The sequence below is a fragment of the Arachis stenosperma genome, chromosome 8 (assembly GCF_014773155.1).
Source record: "Arachis stenosperma cultivar V10309 chromosome 8, arast.V10309.gnm1.PFL2, whole genome shotgun sequence".
Classification (NCBI taxonomy): Eukaryota; Viridiplantae; Streptophyta; class Magnoliopsida; order Fabales; family Fabaceae; genus Arachis; species Arachis stenosperma.
The window spans coordinates 23115628-23139657 of NC_080384.1; the positions used below are offsets into that span (position 1 = coordinate 23115628).

The 24030-nt window shown below is 37.8% G+C and overlaps 1 non-coding gene across 1 annotated transcript; it reads right to left on the minus strand.

Moving 5' to 3' along the window:
* Nucleotides 1-13033: 13033 nt before the first annotated feature.
* On the minus strand, nucleotides 13034-13141 carry LOC130947103 (small nucleolar RNA R71). Its single transcript, XR_009072514.1, has one exon. It is a non-coding gene; the product is annotated as a small nucleolar RNA R71 (small nucleolar RNA).
* Nucleotides 13142-24030: the final 10889 nt, after the last annotated feature.

The window sequence follows — 24030 nt, forward strand, 5'->3', positions numbered from 1 at the left end:
TCTCTGATCAGATTTTTGCTCAGAACCCTCAATTTCAGTCAGAAAATACCTGAAATCACAGAAAAAACACACAAACTCATAGTAAAGTCCAGAAAAGTGAATTTAATTAAAACTAATAAAAATATACTAAAACTAACTAAAAGATACTAAAACATACTAAAAACAATGCCAAAAGCGTACAAATTATCCGCTCATCACAACACCAAACTTAAATTGTTGCCTGTCCCCAAGCAACTGAAAATCAAAATAGGATAAAAAGAAGAGAATATACTATAGATTCCAAAATATCAAAGAAACATAGCTCCAATCAGATGAGCGGGACTAGTAGCTTTTTGCCTCCGAACAGTTTTGGCATCTCACTCTATCCTTTGAAGTTCAGAATGATTGGCATCTATAAGAACTCAGAACTCAGATATTGTTATTGATTCTCCTAGTTAAGTATATTGATTCTTGAACATAGCTAGTGTATGAGTCTTGGCTGTGGCCCAAAGCACTCTGTCTTCCAGTATTACCACCGGATACATACATGCCACAGACACATAATTGGGTGAACCTTTTTAGATTGTGACTCAGCTTTGCTAAAGTCCCCAATTAGAGGTGTCCAGGGTTCTTAAGCACACTCTTTTTGCTTTGGATCACCACTTTATTTCTTCCCTTTTTTTTTTCGAAATAATTTTTTTTTTTTTGGATTCACTGCTTTTTCTTGCTTCAAGAATCATTTTGATGATTTTTCAGATCCTCAATAACAGTTCTCCTTTTCCATCATTCTTTCAAGAGCCAACAAATTTAACATTCTTAAAAACAACAAATTCAAAAGACATATGCACTGTTCAAGCATTCATTCAGAAAACAAAAAGTATTGTCACCACATCAAACTAATTCAACTAGTTTCAGAGATAAATTTCGAAATCCTGTACTTCTTGTTCTTTTGTGATTAAAGCATTTTTCATTTAAGAGAGGTGATGGATTCATAGGACAGTCATAACTTTAAGGCATAAATTTTATTAATTATGAACTAAGAACAAGACTCAAATATAGATATAAGATGAAACTAAAAATAAAAATAGAAAATAAGACAAGAAAATGAAAAAATAGGCTCCTAATGATAGAGGTTTTCACAGAGTTAGAACTCAACAACCTTGATTTTGAGAAGTGGATGCTCCCTCAGCTTGAGAGGAGAGCTTTTGGCGTTTCAACTCTTGGAGTTCACGCCCCTGCTCTTGTTCCTTCAGCAATTTGCAGAGCATGCAGTTCTGATTCTGCTGTTCTTCCTTCAGTTGATCCATAGTCTCTTGCAACTTGGTGATAGATGCTTCTAGGCTGGACCAGTAGTCAATTCTTGGGAATTCAGGGAGGAATTCCTGCGCCCTCCTCTTGATGGAGTTGTCTTGCACTTGTCCTTCCATTGACTTCTTGGTGATTGGGTGTTCAATGGGTATGAACTCATCTACTCCCATCTTCACCCCAGCCTCTTTACAGAGCAAGGAAATCAAGCTTGGATAAGCCAATTTGGCTTCAGTGGAATTCTTATTTGCAATTGTGTAGATCTCACAAGCAATCACATGATGGACCTCCACCTCTTTTCCAAGCATAATGCAATGAATCATCACTGCTCTCTTAATGGTGACCTCAGAACGGTTGCTAGTGGGCAATATGGAACGCCCAATAAAGTCTAGCCAACCTCTTGCAATTGGCTTGAGGTCTCCCCTCTTGAGTTGGTTTGGGACACCCTTTGAATTGGTTATCCACTTAGTCCCAGGGAGGCATATGTCCTCTAGAACTTGATCCAACCCTTTATCTACTCTCACCATCCTCCTATTGAAGGAGTCAGGATCATCTTGTAGTTGGGGCAACTTGAAGATTTCTCTTATTTTGTCCAGATGGAAGTACATAACTTTCCCTCTGACCATGGTTCTGTAGGTATGGTAAGCGGTTCCAGTCATTCTCTGTTATCTGTTAGCCACAGATTTGAGTAGAATTCCTGAACCATGTTCCTTCCAACCTTTGTCTCAGGATTGGTTAGAACTTCCCATCCTCTGTTTCAAATTTGCTCTTGGATCCCCGGATATTCATCTTCTTTCAGATCAAATTTAACTTCCGGGATTACTGACCTCAGACCCATTATTTTGTGATAATGGTCTTCATGTTCTTTGGTTAAGAACTTCTCTTGATTCCAAAGATTCTTTGGATTATTCTCTTTCTTGCCTCTTAAATTGGTTTGTTTTCCCTTAGGAGCCATGATATTGATGAATCTGGCTTAGTGATCACGGAAAAGCACACCAAACTTAGAGGTTTGCTTGTCCTCAAGCAAAAGAAAAAAAGAAGAGAGAGAGAGAAAGAGGAAATTCGAATGGTGTGGGTAAAGGGGTTCCAAACGTGAATTTATAAGGGAGGGGAGAAGAGATTTCGAAAAAATAAAAATTTGAAGGGAGATTTGAGAAGATATGAAAGAAATTGAGAAAAGGGTGAGTTTTTGAAGAAGATTTGGGATTAATTTGAAATAGATTTGAAGAATGGTTTTGATTTGTGAAGATTTGAAAGTGAATGATGAAAGGTTGAAGTGCATTTATGTAGAAGAGTATGGTTAAAAAGAGGAAAGTTTGAAAAAATTTGGGTTGAAAACAAAAATGTGGTCCCCCCACCTTTCTGGCGTTAAACGCCCAGAATGGCACCCATTCTGGCGTTTAACGCCCATTTGCTACCCCTTTTGGGCGTTTAACGCCCAGCCAGGTGCCCTGGCTGGCGTTAAACGCCAGAAATCCTTTGTCACTGGGCGTTTTTACAAAACGCCCAGGATGCTGCACACCTGGCGTTAAACGCCCAGAATGGTGCCCATTCTGGCGTTTAACGCCCAAAATGGTACCATTACTGGCGTTAAACGCCCAGAATGGTGCCCATTCTGGCGTTTAACGCCCAAAATGCCTCTTACTGGCGTTTTTTCGCCAGTAAGCTCATTTCTCTGCTCTTGAGCTGAATCCTTCTGTAACTCTGTGAATTCCTTCATTTTGATTCTTGCCTCTGTAAGAACTAATCATACAACTTCCTAATGACTGGGTTGCCTCCCAGCAAGCGCTTCTTTACTGTCTTTAGCTGGACTTCTGCTAGGAATCACTCAAGCCTCAGTTTTGAGCATTCCTGCTCAAAATTTCCTTCAAGATAGTGCTTGATTCTCTGTCCATTTACAATGAACTTTCTGTCAGAATCAGTATCCTGAAGCTCAACATATCCATATGGTGAGACTCCTGTAATCACATACGGACCCCTCCACCGGGATTTGAGTTTTCCTGGGAACAATTTGAGCCTGGAGTTGAAGAGCAGAACTTTTTGTCCTGGCTCAAAGACTCTGGTTGACAATCTCTTGTCATGCCACTTCTTTGCCTTTTCCTTATAAATTTTTGCATTTTCAAAGGCATTGAGTCTGAACTCCTCTAGCTCATTTAGCTGGAGCAGTCTTTTCTCACCAGCTAACTGTGCATCCATGTTTAAGAATCTGGTTGCCCAGTAGGCTTTATGTTCCAGTTCCACAGGCAAATGACAGGCCTTCCCATACACCAGTTGGTATGGAGAGGTTCCTATAGGAGTCTTGAATGCTGTTCTGTATGCCCACAGAGCATCATCCAAGCTCTTTGCCCAATCCTTTCTCCGGGCTATCACAGTCCGTTCTAGGATTCTTTTTAGCTCTCTGTTAGAGACTTCAGCTTGCCCATTTTTCTGTGGATGATATGCAGTTGCCACTTTATGGCTAATTCCATATCTAACCATAGCAGAGTATAGCTGTTTGTTGCAGAAATGAGTGCCCCCATCACTGATTAGCACTCTGGGGACGCCAAACCTGCTGAAAATGTTTTTCTGGAGGAACTTCAGTACGGTTTTGGTATCATTAGTGGGTGTAGCAATTGCTTCTACCCACTTAGATACATAGTCCACTGCCACCAGAATATAAGTGTTTGAGTATGATGGTGGGAATGGTCCCATGAAATCAATTCCCCATACATCAAACAATTCTATCTCTAATATCCCTTGTTGAGGCATGGCATATCTGTGAGGCAGGTTACCAGCTCTTTGGCAACTGTCACAGTTACGCACAAACTCTCGGGAATCTTTATAGAGAGTAGGCCAGTAGAATCCACACTGGAGGACTTTAGTGGCTGTTCGCTCACTTCCAAAATGTCCTCCATACTGCGATCCATGGCAGTGCCATAGGATCCTTTGTGCTTCTTCTCTGGGTACACATCTGCGGATCACTCCGTCAGCACATCTCTTAAAGAGATATGGTTCATCCCAAAGGTAATACTTGGCATCTGAAATTAATTTCTTTCTTTGCACACTACTGTACTCCTTGGGTATGAACCTTACAGCTTTATAATTTGCAATGTCTGCAAACCATGGAGCTTCCTGGATGGCAAAGAGTTGCTCATTTGGGAAAGTCTCAGAGATCTCAGTAGAAGGGAGGGACGCCCCAGCTACTGGTTCTATTCTGGACAGATGATCAGCTACTTGATTTTCTGTCCTTTTTCTGTCTCTTATTTCTATATCAAACTCTTGCAGAAGCAACACCCATCTTATAAGCCGGGTTTTGAATCCTGCTTTGTGAGTAAGTATTTAAGAGCAGCATGGTCAGTGTACACAATCACCTTTGATCCCACTAAGTAGGATCTAAACTTGTCAATGGCATAGACCACTGCAAGTAATTCTTTTTCTGTGGTTGTGTAATTCTTCTGTGCATCATTTAGAACACGGCTAGCATAATAAATGACATGCAGAAGTTTGTTATGCCTCTGTCCCAACACTGCACCAATGGCATGATCACTGGCATCACACATTAATTCAAATGGTAATGCCCAATCTGGTGCAGAGATGACTGGTGCTGTGACCAGTTTAGCTTTCAGGGTCTCAAATGCCTGCAAACACTGTGTGTTAAACAGAAATGGCGTGTCAGCAGCTAGCAGGTTACTTAAAGGTTTTGCAATTTTTGAAAAATCCTTGATAAACCTTCTATAGAATCCTGCATGCCCCAGAAAGCTTCTGATTGCCTTAACATTGGTAGGTGGTGGTAATTTTCAATTACCTCTACCTTTGCCCACCTCTATTCCCCTGCTTGAAATTTTGTGCCCAAGGACAATTCCTTCAGTCACCATAAAGTGACATTTCTCCCAGTTTAAAACCAGGTTAGTCTCTTGGCATCTTTTCAGGACAAGTGATAGGTGGTTAAGACAGGAGCTAAATGAGTCTCCATATACTGAAAAGTCGTCCATGAAGACTTCCAGAAATTTCTCTACCATATCTGAGAAGATAGAGAGCATGCACCTCTGAAAGGTTGCAGGTGCATTGCACAGACCAAAAGGCATCCTTCTGTAGGCAAACACGCCAGAAGGGCAAGTAAATGCTGTTTTCTCTTGGTCCTGAGGATCTACTGCAATTTGGTTGTAGCCTGAATAGCCATCCAAAAAGTAGTAATAATCATGACCAGCTAGTCTTTCTAGCATTTGGTCTATGAATGGTAAAGGAAAATGATCCTTTCTGGTGGCTGTATTGAGCCTTCTGTAGTCAATACACATGCGCCACCCTGTGACTGTTCTTGTAGGAACCAGTTCATTTTTTTCATTATGAACCACTGTCATGCCTCCCTTTTTGGGGACAACTTGGACAGGGCTCACCCAGGGGCTATCAGAAATAGGATAAATAATCCCAGCCTCCAGTAGTTTAGTGACCTCTTTCTGCACCACCTCCTTCATGGCAGGATTTAGCCTCCTCTGTGGTTGAACCACTGGTTTGGCATTATCCTCCAACAGGATTTTATGCATGCATCTAGCTGGGCTAATGCCCTTAAGATCACTTATGGACCACCCAAGAGCTGTCTTGTGTGTCCTTAGCACTTTAATCAGTGCTTCCTCTTCCTGTGAGTTTAAAGCAGAGCTTATGATCACTGGAAAAGTGTCACCCTCTCCCAAAAATGCATATTTCAGGGATGATGGTAGTGGTTTGAGTTCAGGCTTAGGAGGCTTATCCTCTTCCTGAGGAATTTTCGAAAATTCCTTTGCCTCCTCTAGTTCTTCTTGATCAGGTTGAGCATCTTTGAAGATGTTCTCAAGCTCTGATTCTAGGCTTTCAGCCATATTGATCTCTTCTACCAGAGAATCAATAATGTCAACGCCTATGCAGTCATCTGGTGTGTCTGGATGCTGCATAGCTTTCACAGCATTCAACTTGAACTCCTCCTCATTGACTCTCAAGGTTACTTCCCCCTTTTGTACATCAATGAGAGTTCGTCCAGTTGCTAGGAAAGGTCTTCCTAGAATGAGAGTTGCACTTTTGTGCTCCTCCATTTCCAGCACCACAAAGTCAGTTGGAAAGGCAAATGGCCCAACCTTGACAATCATGTCCTCTATTATGCCTGATGGGTGTTTAATGGACCCATCAGCAAGTTGGAGGCATATCCTGGTTGGTTTGACTTCTCCAATCAACCCAAGCTTTCTGATAGTGGATGCAGGTATTAGATTAATGCTTGCTCCAAGATCGCATAAAGCTGTCTTGGTGCAAGTGCCTTCCAATGTGCATGGTATCAGAAAGCTTCCAGGATCTTGAAGCTTTTCTGGTAAGCTTTTTAGAATGACTGCACTGCATTCTTCAGTGAGAAACACTTTTTCAGTTTCTCTCCAATCCTTCTTATGACTTAAGATTTCCTTCATGAACTTAGCATAAGAAGGTATTTGCTCAAGTGCCTCTGCAAACGGAATCTTTATTTCAAGAGTCCTTAAATAGTCTGCAAAGCGGGCAAATTGCTTATCCTGTTCCGCTTTGCGGAGTTTCTGAGGATAAGGCATCTTGGCTTGATATCTTCAACCTTAGATGCTGCAGGTTTATTCCTTACAGAAGTGGTTGAAGAAGCCTTTTTAGAGGGATTACTGTCAGCACTCTCAGGTGTCTGATCCTCCCTTGGCGTTTGGACGCCAGAATTGGGTGGAAAATGGGCGTTTAACGCCAACTTTTCCCCCTTTTCTGGCATTTGAACGCCAGAACTGGGCAAGGAATGGGCGTTTAACGCCAGTTTTCCTTCCCTTTCTGGCGTTTGAACGCCAATATTCCTCTCTGGGCTCTTACTGTCCTCAGAGGGATTTTGAACAGAGGTTTGGTTGTCCTCTGTCACTTGTTCCTTGTTGGCTTTTTACTCTTTTGAACAGTGTTATTCAAAGTCTTTCCACTCCTCAATTGAACTGCTTGACACTCCTCTGTTATTTGTTTAGATATTTGCTGTTTTGCTTGATTCAACTGTAGTTCTATGCTCTTATTGGCAACTTTAGTTTCATGGAGCATCTCTTTAAATTCTGCTAACTGTTCTGTCATCAGGAGCAATTGTTGATTAAGCTCATTCATCTGTTCTTGAGGATTAGGATCAGTGACTAATGCCATGACTTCCTCCTTTGGAACAAACTCATTGCTAGAATACAAGTATTGGTTTCTAGCAACAGTGTCTATAAGCTCTTGAGCTTCTTCAATTGTCTTCCTCATGTGTATAGATCCACCAGCTGAGTGGTCTAAAGACATCTGAGCTTTTTCTGTAAGCCCATAGTAGAAAATGTCTAACTGGACCCACTCTGAAAACATTTCAGAGGGACATTTCCTTAGCATACCTCTATACCTCTCCCAGGCATTATAAAGGGATTCATTATCCTCTTGTTTAAAGCCTTGGATGTCCAGCCTTAGCTGTGTCATCCTCTTTGGAGGGTAAAAATGATTCAGGAATTTGTCTGACAACTGTTTCCATGTCTTTATGCTTGCTGTAGGTTGGTTATTTAACCACCTTTTAGCTTGATCTTTTACAGCAAATGGAAACAGTAACAGTCTGTAGACATCCTGATCTACCTCTTTATCATGTACTGTGTCAGCAATTTGTAAGAACTGTGCCAGAAACTCAGTAGGTTCTTCCTGTGGAAGACCAGAATACTGGCAATTTTGCTGCACTATGATAATGAGTTGAGGGTTTAGCTCAAAGCTGCTTGCTTTTATGGGAGGTATACAGATGCTACTCCCATATGCAGCTGTAATGGGGTTAGCATAAGACCCCAGAGTCCTCTTGGACTGAATAATTCTACTTGAGTCCATAATGGACAAAAGGGAAATGATAATGATTGCAAAGAGATAAATTTTGTTTATTTTATTTTATTTTTTTTTTTGAAATATCCGAAAAAAAATTAAAATGAAATAAAATAAAATAAATAAAAAAAATTCGAAAATAAAAAAGGGAAATGAAACTAAAGCAAATTGAGAACTGAATCAATTAGTAAAAGAAAAGATTTTGAAAACAGCAATTGAAAAGATATGATTGAAAAATTTTTATGAAAAAGATTTTATTCTTGAAAAGAGGAAAGAGAAAAACACAAAAAGACACCAAACTTAAAATTTTAGAAAATCAAACACTAATTTTTTTTCGACAATTTTAAAGGAAAAACACAAAGAGGACACCAAACTTAGAACTTTTATGAATAAAAAAGGGACTAAGAACATGCAAAATTCGAAAATCAAAAGAAAAACAAAAGCATGCAATTGACACCAAACTTAAAATATGAAACTAGACTTAACTAAAAGACTCTAAACCAACAAAAATAAAACAGTCCTAATCTAAGCAACAAGATAAGCCGTCAGTTGTCCAAACTCGAACAATCCCCGGCAACGGCGCCAAAAACTTGGTGCACGAAATTGCAATAACACTTTTGCAATCCCGCACAACTAACCAGCAAGTGCACTGGGTCGTCCAAGTAATACCTTGCGTGAGCAAGGGTCGATCCCACGGAGATTGTCGGCTTGAAGCAAGCTATGGTTATCTTGTAACTCTTAGTCAGGATATCAGAAATTATCAGGATTGATTGTAAAAAGCAAAAGAACATGAAATGGTTACTTGTATTGCAGTAATGGAGAATGGGTTGGGGTTTGGAGATGCTCCATCTTCTGAATCTCTGCTTTCCTACTATCTTCTTCATCAAACACGCAAGGCTCCTTCCATGGCAAGCTGTATGTAGGGTTTCACCATTGTCAGTGGCTACCTCCCATCCTCTCAGTGAAAAAACGTCCCTGATGCTCTGTCACAGGATAGGCTAATCATCTGTCGGTTCTTGATGAGCGGATAATTTGTACGCTTTTTGTCATTGTTTTTAGTATGTTTTTAGTATGATCTAGTTAGTTTTTAGTATATTTTTATTAGTTTTTAGTTAAAATTCACTTTTCTGGACTTTACTATGAGTTTGTGTGTTTTTCTGTGATTTCAGGTATTTTCTGGCTGAAATTGAGGGATCTGAGCAAAAATCTGATCCAGACACTCAAAAGGACTGCAGATGCTGTTGGATTCTGACCTCCCTGCACTCGAAGTGGATTTTCTGGAGCTACAGAAGCCCAATTGGCGCGCTCTCAACGGCGTTGGAAAGTAGACATCCTGGGCTTTCCAGCAATATATAATAGTCCATACTTTGCCCAAGATTTGATGGCCCAAACCGGCGTTCAAAGTCACCTCAAGAAATTCCAGCGTTAAACGCCGGAACTGGCACCTAATTGGGAGTTAAACGCCCAAACTGGCACTAAAGCTGGCGTTTAACTCCAAGAAGAGTCTCTACACGAAAATGCTTCATTGCTCAGCCCAAGCACACACCAAGTGGGCCCGGAAGTGGATTTTTATGTCATTTACTCATCTTTGTACACCTTAGGCTACTAGTTATCTATAAGTAGGACCTTTTACTATTGTAGATAGAGACTTGGGTAGCTATCTTCGTTTTATGCTATCTTATATCATTGGGAGGCTGGCCATTCGGCCATGCCTAGACCTTGTTCTTATGTATTTTCAACGGTGGAGTTTCTACACACCATAGATTAAGGTGTGGAGCTCTGCTGTACCTCGAGTATTAATGCAATTACTATTGTTCTTCTATTCAATTCCGCTTGTTCTTTGTCCAAGATATCACTTGTTCTTCAACCTGATGAAGGTGATGATTGACGCCCATCACCATTCTCACCCATGAACAAGGTGACTGACAACCATTCTTGTTCTACAAGCATTCGAGGCTTGGTGAATATCTCTTGGATTCCTGATTGCACGATGCATGGTTGATCGCCTGACAACCGAGTGCTCGCCTGACAAACGAGCCAACCATTCCGTGAGATCAGAGTCTTCGTGGTATAGGCGAGAACTGATGGTGGCATTCAAGAGAATCCGGAAGGTCTAACCTTGTCTGTGGTATTCTGAGTAGGATTCAATGACTGAATGACTGTGACGTGCTTCAAACTCCTAGCAGGCTAGGGCGTTAGTGACAGACGCAAAAGTATCAATGGATATTATTCCGGCCTGAACGAGAACCGACAGATGATTAGCCTATGCTGTGACAGAGCATCAGGGACGTATTTTCACTGAGAGGATGGGAGGTAGCTGCTGACAACAGTGAGACCCTACATGAGCTTGCCATGGAAAGGAGTAAGAAGGATTGGATGAAGGCAGTAGGAAAGCAGAGAGACGGAAGGGAAGGCATCTTCATGCGCTTATCTGAAGTTCTTACCAATGAATTACATAAGTATCACTATCCTTATCTTTTATATTATTTTCGTTCATCACCATATCCATTTGAGTCTGCCTGACTAAGATTTACAAGATGACCATAGCTTGCTTCAATGCTAACAATCTCCGTGGGATCGACCCTTACTCACGTAAGGTATTACTTGGACGACCCAGTGCACTTGCTGGTTAGTTGTGCGAAGTTGTGTAATGCCATGGAATTGAACCACCAAGTCTTTTGGAGTTCATGACCAGGGATTATGAGAGTTGTGAAAAGTATTGTTCACAATTTCGCGCACCAAGTTTTTGGCGCCGTTGCCGGGGATTGTTCAAGTTTTGAGCAAGCTTTTGGTAACAATGCCTGGGATTGTTCTAGTTTGGACAACTGACGGTTCATCTTGTTGCTTAGATTAGGTATTTATTTTTTTCGAAATTCTTGAAGAAGAATTCTAGAGTTTCATGATGATTTGTTGAAATCTGGCTGGCTGAGAAGCCATGTCTAATCTGATTGGACCGAGGTTTCAACCTATCACCACAAGAGCTTGTTGATTTTCATCAATTTTGCTTTTGGAGCAGTGATCTGCTAAGGCTTGGCTGACCTTTGGTCATGTCTAGTGTTTTGGACCGAAGCTTTCTTTGAAAGCTTGGCTGGCTGTGAAGCCATGTCTAATTCCTGGACCGGAGTCTTAGACTAGCATTGCACTGATTCCTGGAATTCTCATTAAGAATTTTGATATCTTTTTCCACTTAATTTTCGAAAAACACAAAAAAAAATCATAAAATCCAAAAATAATTCTTGTTTAAGTCTAGAGTCTCATCCTAAGTTTAGTGTCAAATGCATGTTTTTGCTATATTTTTCGAATCCATGCATATATTTCTTTGTTTTGATCTTTGAATTTTTTTGGCTTGAGTGTTTATGTGTCTCATATAGTGTTAGTAGTATACAAACTGCTAAGTTTGGTGTCTTGCATGCATTGTTATTTGATTCTTATTGCATTTTGATTATTAAAAATCCAAAAATACTTTTAATTTGTGTCTTTTCAAGTCAATGATACAAAGAATTGAAGATTCAGAACATGCTGCAGAGGAATTATACAGAAAAAGCTGAGCATTCAAAAATGCCCAGTGAAGAAGGCAGACTGGCGTTTAAACGCCAGCCAGGGTACCTGGTTGGGCGTTTAACGCCCAAAGAGGTAGCATTTTGGGCGTTAAACGCCAGAATGTATACCATTCTGGGCGTTTAACGCCAGGATGGTGCTAAGGGGAAGATTTTGTTTTCAAAATCAAATTTTTTCAAGTTTTCAAAGTTTTTCAAAATCAAATCTTTTTCAAATCATATCTTTTCAATTAAATGTTTTCAAAATCAATTTCTTTCCTTTTTCAAAGATACTTACTAACAATTAATGATTTGATTGAACATTTTTTGCCTTTTTTTGTTGAGGAAGGTTTTATGTTTGAATCATATCTTTTCTTGTTAGGCAAGTCATTAATTTTCAAAATCAAATCTTTTAAAATTGTTTTCAAAACATATCTCTTAAAATTGTTTTCAAATCATATCTTCTCAATCACATCTCTTTAAAACTAATCATATCTTCTTAACCACATCTTTTTCAAAATAGTTTTCAATCAAATCTTTCTAATTTATAATTTCAAAATCTTTTTCAAAAAATCACTTGATTTCTTTTCCACTTTCAATTTTCGAAAATCAATTAAGTGTTTTTCAAAATGTTTTCAAAATCTTTTGATTGAATTTTCGAAAATTCTCTTCCCTCCTTCTCACATCCTTCTATTTATGGAGTACCACTCCTTCTTAATGCACAATTCGAACCTTATCTAATTAAAGTTCGAATTATTCTTCTCCTTCTTCTTTCTATTTCTCTTTTCCTCTGACACTTCAAGGAATCTCTATACTGTGACATAGAGGATTCCACATTTTCTTTTTCTCTTCTCTTTCATATGAGCAGGAGCAGAGACAAAGGCATTCTTGTTGAAACTGATCCTGAACCTGAAAGGACCTTGAAGAGAAAGCTAAGAGAAGCCAAAGCACAACTCTCTTTAGAGGACCTGACCGAATTCTTCAAAGAAGAAGAAGACGTGGCAGCCGAAAACAACAACAATGCCAACAATGCAAGGAAGGTGCTGGGTGACTTCACTGCACCTACTCCTGATTTCTATGGGAGAAGCATCTATATCCCTGCCATTGGAGCAAACAACTTTGAGCTTAAGCCTCAATTAGTTTCTCTAATGCAACAGAATTGCAAGTTCCATGGACTTCTAATGGAAGATCCTCATCATTTCTTAGCTGAATTCTTGCAAATCTGTGACACAGTCAAGACCAATGGGGTTAACCCTGAGGTCTACAGACTGATGCTATTCCCTTTTGCTGTAAGAGACAGAGCTAGAATATGGTTGGATTCTCAACCTAAAGAAAGCCTGGACTCTTGGGAAAAGCTAGTCAATGCCTTCTTGGCAAAGTTCTTTCCACCTCAAAGATGGAGTAAGCTTAGAGTGGAAGTCCAAACCTTCAGACAGAAGGATGGAGAATCCCTCTATGAAGCTTGGGAAAGATACAAACAATTAATCAGAAGATGTCCCTCAGACATGCTTTCTGAATGGAGCATCATAGGTATTTTCTATGATGGTCTCTCTGAACTATCCAAGATGTCTTTGGATAGCTCTGCTGGAGGATCTCTTCATCTGAAGAAGACGCCTGCAGAAGCTCAAGAGCTGATTGAAATGGTTGCAAATAACCAATTCATGTACACTTCTGAAAGGAATCCTGTGAACAATGGGACTAGTCAGAAGAAAGGAGTTCTTGAGATTGACACTCTGAATGCCATTTTGGCTCAGAACAAGATATTGACTCAACAAGTCAATTTGATTTCTCAAAGTCTGTCTGGAATGCAAAATGCACCTGGCAGTACTAAGGAAGCTTCATCTGAGGAAGAAGCTTATGATCCTGAGAACCCTTCAATGGAAGAGGTGAATTACCTAGGAGAACCCTATGGAAACACCTATAATTCTTCATGGAGAAATCACCCAAATCTCTCATGGAAGAATCAAGAGAGACCTCAACAAGGTTTCAACAACAACAATGGTGGAAGAAACAAGTTTAGCAATGGCAAGCCTTTTCCATCATTTTCTCAGCAACAGACAGAGAGTTCTAAGCAGAATACCTCTGACTTAGCAACAATGGTCTCTGATCTAATCAAAACCACCCAAAGTTTCATGAATGAAACAAGGTCCTCCATTAGGAATTTGGAAGGACAAGTGGGTCAGCTGAGTAAGAACGTCACTGAACTCCCTCCTAGTACTCTCCCAAGTAATACAGAAGAAAATCCAAAAGGAGAGTGCAAAACCATAACCATGGCCGAATATGGAGAGGAAAGAGAGGAGGTGGACACCAGAAAATACCTGAAATCACAGAAAAACACACAAACTCATAGTAAAGTCCAGAAAAGTGAATTTTAATTAAAAAACTAATAAAAATATACTAAAAACTAACTAAAACATACTAAAAACATACTAAAAACAATGCCAAAAAGCGTATAAATTATCCGCTCATCACCAACCAACCAATCCTTGGGGGCAGAATGAGGAGAACCAAGAGGAACAACAACAAGAGCAAGTGCAATATATGCACAACCAAGGTTCAAATGAGGTGTATGGTGATACCTACAATCCATCCTGGAAGAACCACCCAAACCTCAGATGGGGGGATAATCACAACCAAAACCAACAACCATGGCAGAGGAACTCAAACCCAAACACCTTAAGAAACAACCAAAACCACAACCAACAGCAGACTAGCCAAAACCCTTACAGAAAACCCCAAAATAACTTCCCCAACTCCAACCATTTTCCACCCAATAACCAACTCACTAACCAAAACATTCACCATCAATCATCAACACCCCATAACCAAGCAACTTCACATGACTCTCAGAGGATCACCAACCTGGAAATGCTAATGGAGAAGATGATGAAAAACCAAGAATTGACAGCACGGAACCAGGAAGCATCCATAAAGGGCCTAGAAAGGCAAATTGGTCAGCTCTCCAAGCAATTCACCAATGAAAGACCATCAAGTTCCCTGCCGAGTGACACAATCCCAAATCCTAAGGAAGAATGCAAGGCGATACAATTAAGGAGTGGGAGAACATTGATGAGCAACAATGACACTACAAAGAAGCAAATGGAGAGCAGCAAAAGACCAATAGAAGATGAAAAGCCAACAAAGGCAGATGAAGCCGAAGATCAAGTTGTGATGCCAAACAAGGACACTGAGAAACTCAAAGAGAAGAACAACCAGCCACACAGTTCAAAAGAAGTGATTCAGGGAAAGCAGCAAGTGGGAAAGAGCATCACACCTCCACTGCCATATCCCCAGAGGTTCAGCAAAGAAACTAAGGACCAACATTTTCATAAGTTCCTTGAGACTTTCAAGAAGCTGGAGATCAATATTCCCTTGGCTGAAGCACTTGAACAAATGCCTCTGTATGCCAAGTTTTTGAAAGAGCTTATCAACAAAAAGAGGAGTTGGCTTGAGAAGGAAACTGTGTTACTCACCGAGGAATGCAGTGCTGTGATTCAAAGAGGCATTCCACTAAAACTCAAGGATCCAGGAAGCTTTGTAGTCTCATGCACTATTGGCAGAATGGTTCTCAACAAAGCTCTCTGTGACCTTGGTGCCAGTATCAACCTAATGCCTCTCTCAATGATAAGAAAGCTTGCCATAGAAGAGCTTAAACCCACCAGGATGTCATTGGTCATGGCTGACAGATCAATCAAAACACCCAATGGAATTGTGGAAAACCTGTTGGTAAAGGTTGGGGAGTTTATTTTCCCAGCAGATTTTATGATTTTGGATACTGAAGAGGAAGGAAACAATTCAATCATTTTAGGAAGGCCATTTTTAGCCACAGCAAGAGCCATCATTGATGTAGAAAAAGGAGAGATGATCTTCAGGGTCCACAATGAACAAATGGTCATAAACGTTTTCAAGTCAATGCAACACATTTCTGAGCAAGAGGACTACGTGAGAGTGGATATGATAGAGAGTTTGGTGGAAGAAATGTTGGAAGATAACCCTCAAGAGCAAGAAGAAAATCAAGAGACAACAGAGGAACAAGTAGCCGAGATGTCTATTGAGCAAGAGGAAAAACAAGACAAGAAGGGAGAAGTACGAAAACAAGAACTGAAGCCATTACCCACCCATCTCAAATATGCATTCCTGGGTGCATCAGAGAGCTTCCCAGTGATCATCAGTTCGTCCTTGACAAAAAAGGAAGAAGGAGAACTTCTTGATGTACTCAAAGCTCACAAAGATGCTTTAGGATGGACCATTGACGACCTGAAAGGCATCAGCCCTGCAGTGTGTATGCATAAGATCCTCTTGGAAGACAACTCCAAGCCAGTGGTTCAACCTCAAAGAAGGCTAAATCCCACAATGAAGGAAGTTATCCAGAAGGAGGTAATGAAGTTGTGGAATGCAGGGATAATCTTCCCAATATCTGACAGCTCATGGGTAAGCCCGGTCCAAGTTGTACCAAAGAAAGGAGGGATGACGGTCATCACCAATGAGAAGAATGAGTTAATCCCTACTAGAACAGTGACTGGGTGGAGGATGTGCATTGATTACAGGAGGCTGAATGATGCCACCCGCAAGGACCATTTCCCTCTCCCCTTTATTGATCAAATGCTTGAAAGATTAGCTGGCCATGCTTACTATTGCTTCCTTGACGGCTACTCCGGATACAATCAGATAGTGGTGGATCCAAAAGACCAGGAAAAGACCTCGTTCACATGCCCATTTGGAGTTTTTGCCTATAGAAGAATGCCATTCGGGTTATGCAATGCCCCAGCCACTTTTCAAAGGTGTATGCTTGCAATTTTTTCAGATATGTTCGAAAAATTCTTAGAGGTCTTCATGGACGACTTTTCTATTTTTGGTGATAATTTCAATGCTTGCTTGCAACATCTAACTCTTGTCTTGAAACGGTGCCAAGAAACTAATTTGGTTTTGAACTGGGAGAAGTGCCATTTCATGGTACGTGAGGGTATTGTTCTTGGTCACAAAGTTTCAAGAAAAGGGATAGAAGTTGACAAGGCAAAAGTGGAAATCATAGAAAAGCTTCCTCCACCAGCTAATGTGAAATCTGTTAGAAGTTTCTTAGGGCATGCAGGATTTTATAGAAGGTTTATCAAGGATTTTTCTAAAATAGCTAAACCTTTGAGTAATCTGCTTATGATCGATACTCCTTTTGTTTTTGATGAAAATTGCCAGCATGCCTTTGAAACTTTAAAAAACAAACTCACAACAGCACCAATCATCACACCCCCAGATTGGGAGTTACCTTTTGAACTCATGTGTGATGCAAGTAACATTGCAATTGGTGCTGTGCTTGGCCAAAAGAAGGGAAACTTGCATCATGTCATATATTATGCAAGTAAAGTATTGAATGAGGCTCAAAAAAATTACACCACAACAGAGAAGGAATTGTTAGCTGTAGTCTATGCATTTGATAAGTTTAGATCACATTTGATAGGATCCAAAATTGTGGTTTATACTGACCATGCTACCCTTAAGTATTTGATGTCAAAGCAGGATGCTAAACCAAGACTTATCAGGTGGATATTACTCCTACAAGAATTTGATATTGAGGTAAAAGACAGGAAGGGCACTGAGAACCGAGTTGCGGATCATTTGTCGAGGCAACCACAAGAAACAATTCAAAAAGCCTCCCAGCCTGTGAATGAAAGTTTCCCAGATGAGCACCTTTTGCAGATCCAGCAAACACCTTGGTTTGCTGACATAGCAAACTATAAAGTGGGAAGGAAGATACCTCAAGAGTTCTCTAAGCAACAAGTGAAGAAGTTAATCAATGAAGCAAGAAAGTTCTTATGGGATGAACCCTTCCTGTTCAAGAGATGTTCTGATGGAGTAATTAGAAGATGTGTCCCTGAGAGTGAAATAAGGGATATCTTGTGGCATTGCCATGGTTCAGCTTATGGTGGACACTTTGGCCCAGAAAGAACAGTTGCAAAGATACTGCAGAGTGGCTTCTATTGGCCAACTATCTTCAAGGATGCCAGGGAGTATGTTCACCAATGTAATGAATGCCAGAGAGCGGGGGGGGGGGGGGCTGACAAGAAGGAATGAGATGCCTCAAAATTTCATCTTGGAATTGGAATTATTTGATTTATGGGGAATTGATTTCATGGGACCCTTTTCCCCTTCCTATTCTTTCAGATATATCTTGGTAGCAGTGAAATACGTCTCAAAGTGGGTGGAAGCCATAGCTACAACCACCTGTGATGCACAAATTGTTCTGCAATTCCTTAAGAAGCATATCTTCACTAGATATGGAGTTCCCAAGGGTCTTGTGAGTGACGGTGGTAGCCATTTTTGCAACAAGCAGATGGAGAAACTCCTCCATAAATATGGAGTCATTCATAAAGTAGCCACGCCATATCACCCTCAGACCAATGGTTAGGCTGAATTAGCAAATAGGGAATTGAAGAAGATTTTGGAGAAGACAGTAGGAAGTACAAGGAAAGATTGGGCTCGGAAGCTGGATGATGCACTCTGGGCATACAGGACAGCTTTCAAAACTCCCATTGGGAAGTCCCCCTTTCAGCTATTATATGGCAAATCATGTCACCTCCCTGTAGAGCTTGAACACAAAGCGTTTTGGGCTACTAAACTCCTAAACCTAGACAGTTGACGTTTTTTGCTGCACTTGATCACAAATTAAGAATAAATTAATTTAAATATTTAAAATTTAAAATTTTTATTTTTTTGATATTATTCAAATTTTATATTTTTTACAATTAGAAAAAATTATTTTTTTAGTTTAAAAATTAAAAAAAATAATAAATTTACAAATCTGTTGTTTACTAGATATTGCATGGACATTATTTTATTTATTTATTTAAATAAAAAACATTTAATAATATAATTTAAAAATTCAAAAATAAAAATTTAGTTTTTTAAAATTTGTTAATTTTTTAAAAATATTTTTTTTTCACCGGATAATGCTACACCTAGACAGTTGACTTTTTTTGCTACACTTGCTCACAAATTAAGAATAAATTAATTTAAATATTTAAAATTTTTATTTTTTTATTTTTTGGATATTTTTGGAATTTTTATTTTTTTACAATTAGAAAAAATATTATTTTAGTTTAAAATTAAAAAAAATTTACAGATCTGTTGTTTACTAGATATTGCATGGACATTATTTTATTTTATTTATTTAAATAAAAAACATTTAATAATGTAATTTAAAAATTCAAAAATAAAAAATTTAGTTTTTTAAAATTTTTTAATTTTTAAAAATATTTTTTATTTTTTTATTCACCGGATAATGCCACAGCTTGACAGTTGACGTTTTTTTGTTATACTTGTTCACAAATTAAGAATAAATTAATTTAAAAAATTTAAAATTTTTATTTTTTTATTTTTTATTTATTTTTGGAATTTTTTTAATTTTTTACAATTAGAAAAAAATATTATTTTAGTTTAAAACTAAAAAAATAATAAATTTACAAATTAGTTGTTTACTAGATATTGCTGGATTTTATTTTATTTAATATAAATAAAAAATTTAATAATATAATTTAAAAATTCAAAAATAAAAAATTTAGTTTTTTAAAATTTTAATTTTTTAAAAATATTTTTTATTTTTTTTACCGGATAATGCTACACCCAGACAGTTGACGTTTTTTTGCTGCACTTGATCACAAATTAAGAATAAATTAATTTAAAAAATTTAAAATTTAAAATTTTTATTTTTTGGATATTATTCAAATTTTATATTTTTTTTACAGTTAGAAAAAATTATTTTTTTAGTTTAAAAATTAAAAAATAATAAATTTACAGATCTGTTGTTTACTAGATATTGCATGGACATTATTTTATTTATTTATTTAAATAAAAAACATTTAATAATATAATTTAAAAATTCAAAAATAAAAAATTTAGTTTTTTAAAATTTGTTAATTTTTTAAAAATATTTTTTATTTTTTTCACCGGATAATGCTACACCTAGACAGTTGACTTTTTTTGCTGCACTTGCTCACAAATTAAGAATAAATTAATTTAAATATTTAAATTTTTTTTTTATTTTTGGATATTTTTGGAATTTTTTATTTTTTACAATTAGAAAAAAATATTATTTTAGTTTAAAATTAAAAAAAAAAATAAATTTACAGATCTGTTGTTTACTAGATATTGCATGGACATTATTTTATTTTATTTATTTAAATAAAAAACATTTAATAATATAATTTAAAAATTCAAAAATAAAAAATTTAGTTTTTTAAAATTTTTTAATTTTTTAAAAATATTTTTTATTTTTTTATTCACCGGATAATGCCACACCCAGACAGTTGACTTTTTTTGTTGTACTTTTTCACAAATTAAGAATAAATTAATTTAAAAAATTTAAAATTTTTATTTTTTTATTTTTTATTTATTTTTGGAATTTTTTATTTTTTACAATTAGAAAAAAATATTATTTTAGTTTAAAAATTAAAAAATAATAAATTTACAAATTAGTTGTTTACTAGATATTGTTGGATTTTATTTTATTTAATATAAATAAAAAAAATTTAATAATATAATTTAAAAATTCAAAAATAAAAAATTTAGTTTTTTAAAATTTTAATTTTTTAAAAATATTTTTTATTTTTTTTTACCGGATAATGCTACACCCAGACAGTTGACGTTTTTTGCTGCACTTGATCACAAATTAAGAATAAATTAATTTAAAAATTTAAAATTTAAAATTTTTATTTTTTGGATATTATTCAAATTTTATATTTTTTTACAATTAGAAAAAATTATTTTTTTAGTTTAAAAATTAAAAAAATAATAAATTTACAGATCTGTTGTTTACTAGATATTGCATGGACATTATTTTATTTATTTATTTAAATAAAAAACATTTAATAATATAATTTAAAAATTCAAAAATAAAAAATTTAGTTTTTTAAAATTTGTTAATTTTTTAAAAATATTTTTTATTTTTTTCACCGGATAATGCTACACTGATGACGAATCATCTTAGCCTAGTTTAACTAGTCTATTTCTTTTCTTTTCAATTAATTTTATGCACTTTCTTGAGCTATAAGCAAGCTAATTGGATAGAATTTCATGTTTCCTTTGATTCAATCAACCATGGATGAATTAATGCAATTTCATGAGATTTTGTGCTATAATTGTCATATATTATGAAAGAATAACAAACTCATGATCTTGAGCATAGCTTTGATGTGTTTGGTTGATTGATGATAGGTGAAAAGAGCTTTGAAGAAGGTTGAAGAAAGAAGAAAGGGCAAGGAGCAAGAGAGAACGAAAAGCTTGAGCAAAAGCTTGCCTCAAACTTTAGCTCAAGCTTTTGGAAAAGTTGACATAAACACCCTGGAGGACAAAAGCTTGCGCCAACGTTTGCCTCAAGCTTTTTGGCAAACGTTGGCGCCACTCATGCATGCCCTGGAAAAGAAAAGCTTGCGCCAACGTTTGCCTCAAGCTTTTTGGCAAACGTTGGCGCCACACATGCACACAAGGGGATCCAACGTTTGGCTAAAAGTTTGACCTCAAACTTTAGCCCAAACGTGGACATCAGCAAAAGGGGGTGGCTGATATAAAAAGCTTGAGTAAAAGTTTGCCTCAAACTTTTACTCAAGCTTTTGTGATTTATGTCCCGGTTCAAAATGGGTTTCTCTCCAACTCCAAGAGCAATCAACAGAGGCCTTTTTCAACCCAATTCCATCAAGAGCAAAGGCCCAATTCAAGGCTTGAAGACCATTTGAAGAAAGTGTATAAATAGCCTAGAATTTAAGTTCTTCAGGGAGCTTTCTTTTAGAATTTGGATAGTAGTACTCACAGTAGAGAGCTCACTTTACATTTTTCTGAGTTGTTGTTCTCGGGGAAGGAGAATTGAATTCTCTTCCTCTTAGTTTTTGTGTTTTCAATTTCATCTACACTTGCCTTGAATCTTGGGTTGAAGAATTGAGAAAATTCTGTCTCAATCTCATCTTGAGATCTCTCTGTTTTCACTTACTGCAACTTTTGGAAATTGAATTTCTGATTTACTCTTCTACTGTCTGATCTTTAAATTTCTTGCAATTGCTCTCTAAATTTGGATCTAGGAAGGCATTGAGATCTAGACTTGTTTATCTAGTCTCTTGGGTCCTGAGATCTATTGGTTTTCATTTTAATTTCCTTGTTTAATTACTACACCAAGTTTATTTTCCTTTTAATTTGAGATCCGGTTCAACTAACTTCATCATCTACTCTTCTGTTGGTTAAATTTTACTTTTCTTTGTTTAATTTCTGCAATCCCACATCCCTGACCCATTTACAATTCAAGTCATTTACATTTCTTGCACTCTAAGATTCTGCAATTTACATTTCTTGCTTTCTAAGTTTCTGCCCTTTAATTTCTTGCACTTTAAGATTCAGCACTTTTACTTTCTTTGCACCTTTAATTTTCAGTCAATTACCCCTCTCCCTTTAATTTCATGCAATTTAGCTTCTGTTAGATACAAATCACTCAAATTAAATCTTGTTCGCTTGACTAAAATCAACCACTAAACTAAAATTGCTCAATCCTTCAATCCCTGTGGGATCGACCTCACTCCCGTGAGTTTTATTACTTGATGCGACCCGGCACACTTGCCGGTGAGTTTTGTGTCGGATCGTTTTCCGCACATCAAGTTTTTGGCGCCGTTGCCGGGGATTGAATTAGATTGACAATGATTAAGTGAGGTGGTAGTTTAGATCAAGCACTTTTCCTTTAATTTTTGACTAACACACTAACTGTTTGAATTTTTGCTTAAGCTAACTAAAACTTCATTCTAGCAATAGATTGAAGTGTCACTGGTTGTGTTTCTTTTGTGTTGTTTGTATGTCAGGTACAGGGAGAATTACTCCTGTTTTATCTGAAGCTGACCAGAGAACTCTAAGGAGAATAAGAAGAGCTGAGAGAGGGAAAGGCATTGTTGGAGAGGAAGAATCTGAGGAAGAATACCACGAGATGGAAGGAGATCCATCTAATCCAGGAGGAGGGGTTAACAATAACCCTCAACAGAGGAGAGTACTGGCCTCCTACACTTTTGCAAATGCTAGACATTGTGGAAGAAGCATTCTCACTCCAAATGTCAATGCAAACAACTTTGAGTTGAAGCCACAACTCATTACACTTGTCCAGAACAATTGTTCCTATGGAGGAAGCCCACTAGAGGATCCTAACCAGCACCTATCCACCTTCTTGAGGATTTGCGACACTGTCAAATCCAATGGTGTGAATCCTGAAACTTATAAACTTCTGTTGTTCCCATTCTCTTTAAGGGATAAGGCCGCTCAATGGCTAGAAACATTTCCGAAGGGAAGCATCAACACTTGGGATGATTTGGTGAGTAAGTTTCTTGCCAAATTTTACCCCCCTCAAAGGATCATCAGGTTAAAGACTGAAGTGCAGACATTCACGCAAATGGAGGCTGAAAATCTGTATGAAGCATGGGAGAGATATAAGGCTCTGCTGAGGAAATGTCCACCAGAGATGTTCACTGAGTGGGATAAGCTGCAGAACTTCTATGAAGGGCTCACTCTAAAGGCTCAAGAGGCACTCGATCACTCAGCTGGAGGATCATTGCAACTGATGAAAACTGCAGAAGAAGCTTAAAATCTCATTGACATGGTGGCTAACAATCAGTATTTCTTTGCTCATCAAAGGCAACGCCAACCATCACAAAGAAGATGAGTAATGGAGCTAGAAGGAGTGGATTCAATCTTAGCTCAAAACAAAATGATGCAGCAACAGATTCAACAACAATTTGAGCAAATGACCAAAAGAATTGATGGCCAACAAGTAGCATCAGTGAGTGCCACAAGCCAACCAACCAATCCTTGGGGGCAGAATGAGAACCAAGAGGAACAACAACAAGAGCAAGTGCAGTATATGCACAACCAAGGTTCAAATGAGGTGTATGGTGATACCTACAATCCATCCTGGAAGAACCACCCAAACCTCAGATGGGGGGATAATCACAACCAAAACCAACAACCATGGCAGAGGAACTCAAACCCAAACACCTTAAGAAACAACCAAAACCACAACCAACAGCAGACTAGCCAAAACCCTTACAGAAAACCCCAAAATAACTTCCCCAACTCCAACCATTTTCCACCCAATAACCAACTCACTAACCAAAACATTCACCATCAATCATCGACACCCCATAACCAAGCAACTTCACATGACTCTCAGAGGATCACCAACCTGAAAATGCTAATGGAGAAGATGATGAAAAACCAAGAATTGACAGCACGGAACCAGGAAGCATCCATAAAGGGCCTGGCAAGGCAAATTGGTCAGCTCTCCAAGAAATTCACCAATGAAAGACCATCAAGTTCTCTGCCGAGTGACACAATCCCAAATCCTAAGGAAGAATGCAAGGCGATACAATTAAGGAGTGGGAGAACATTG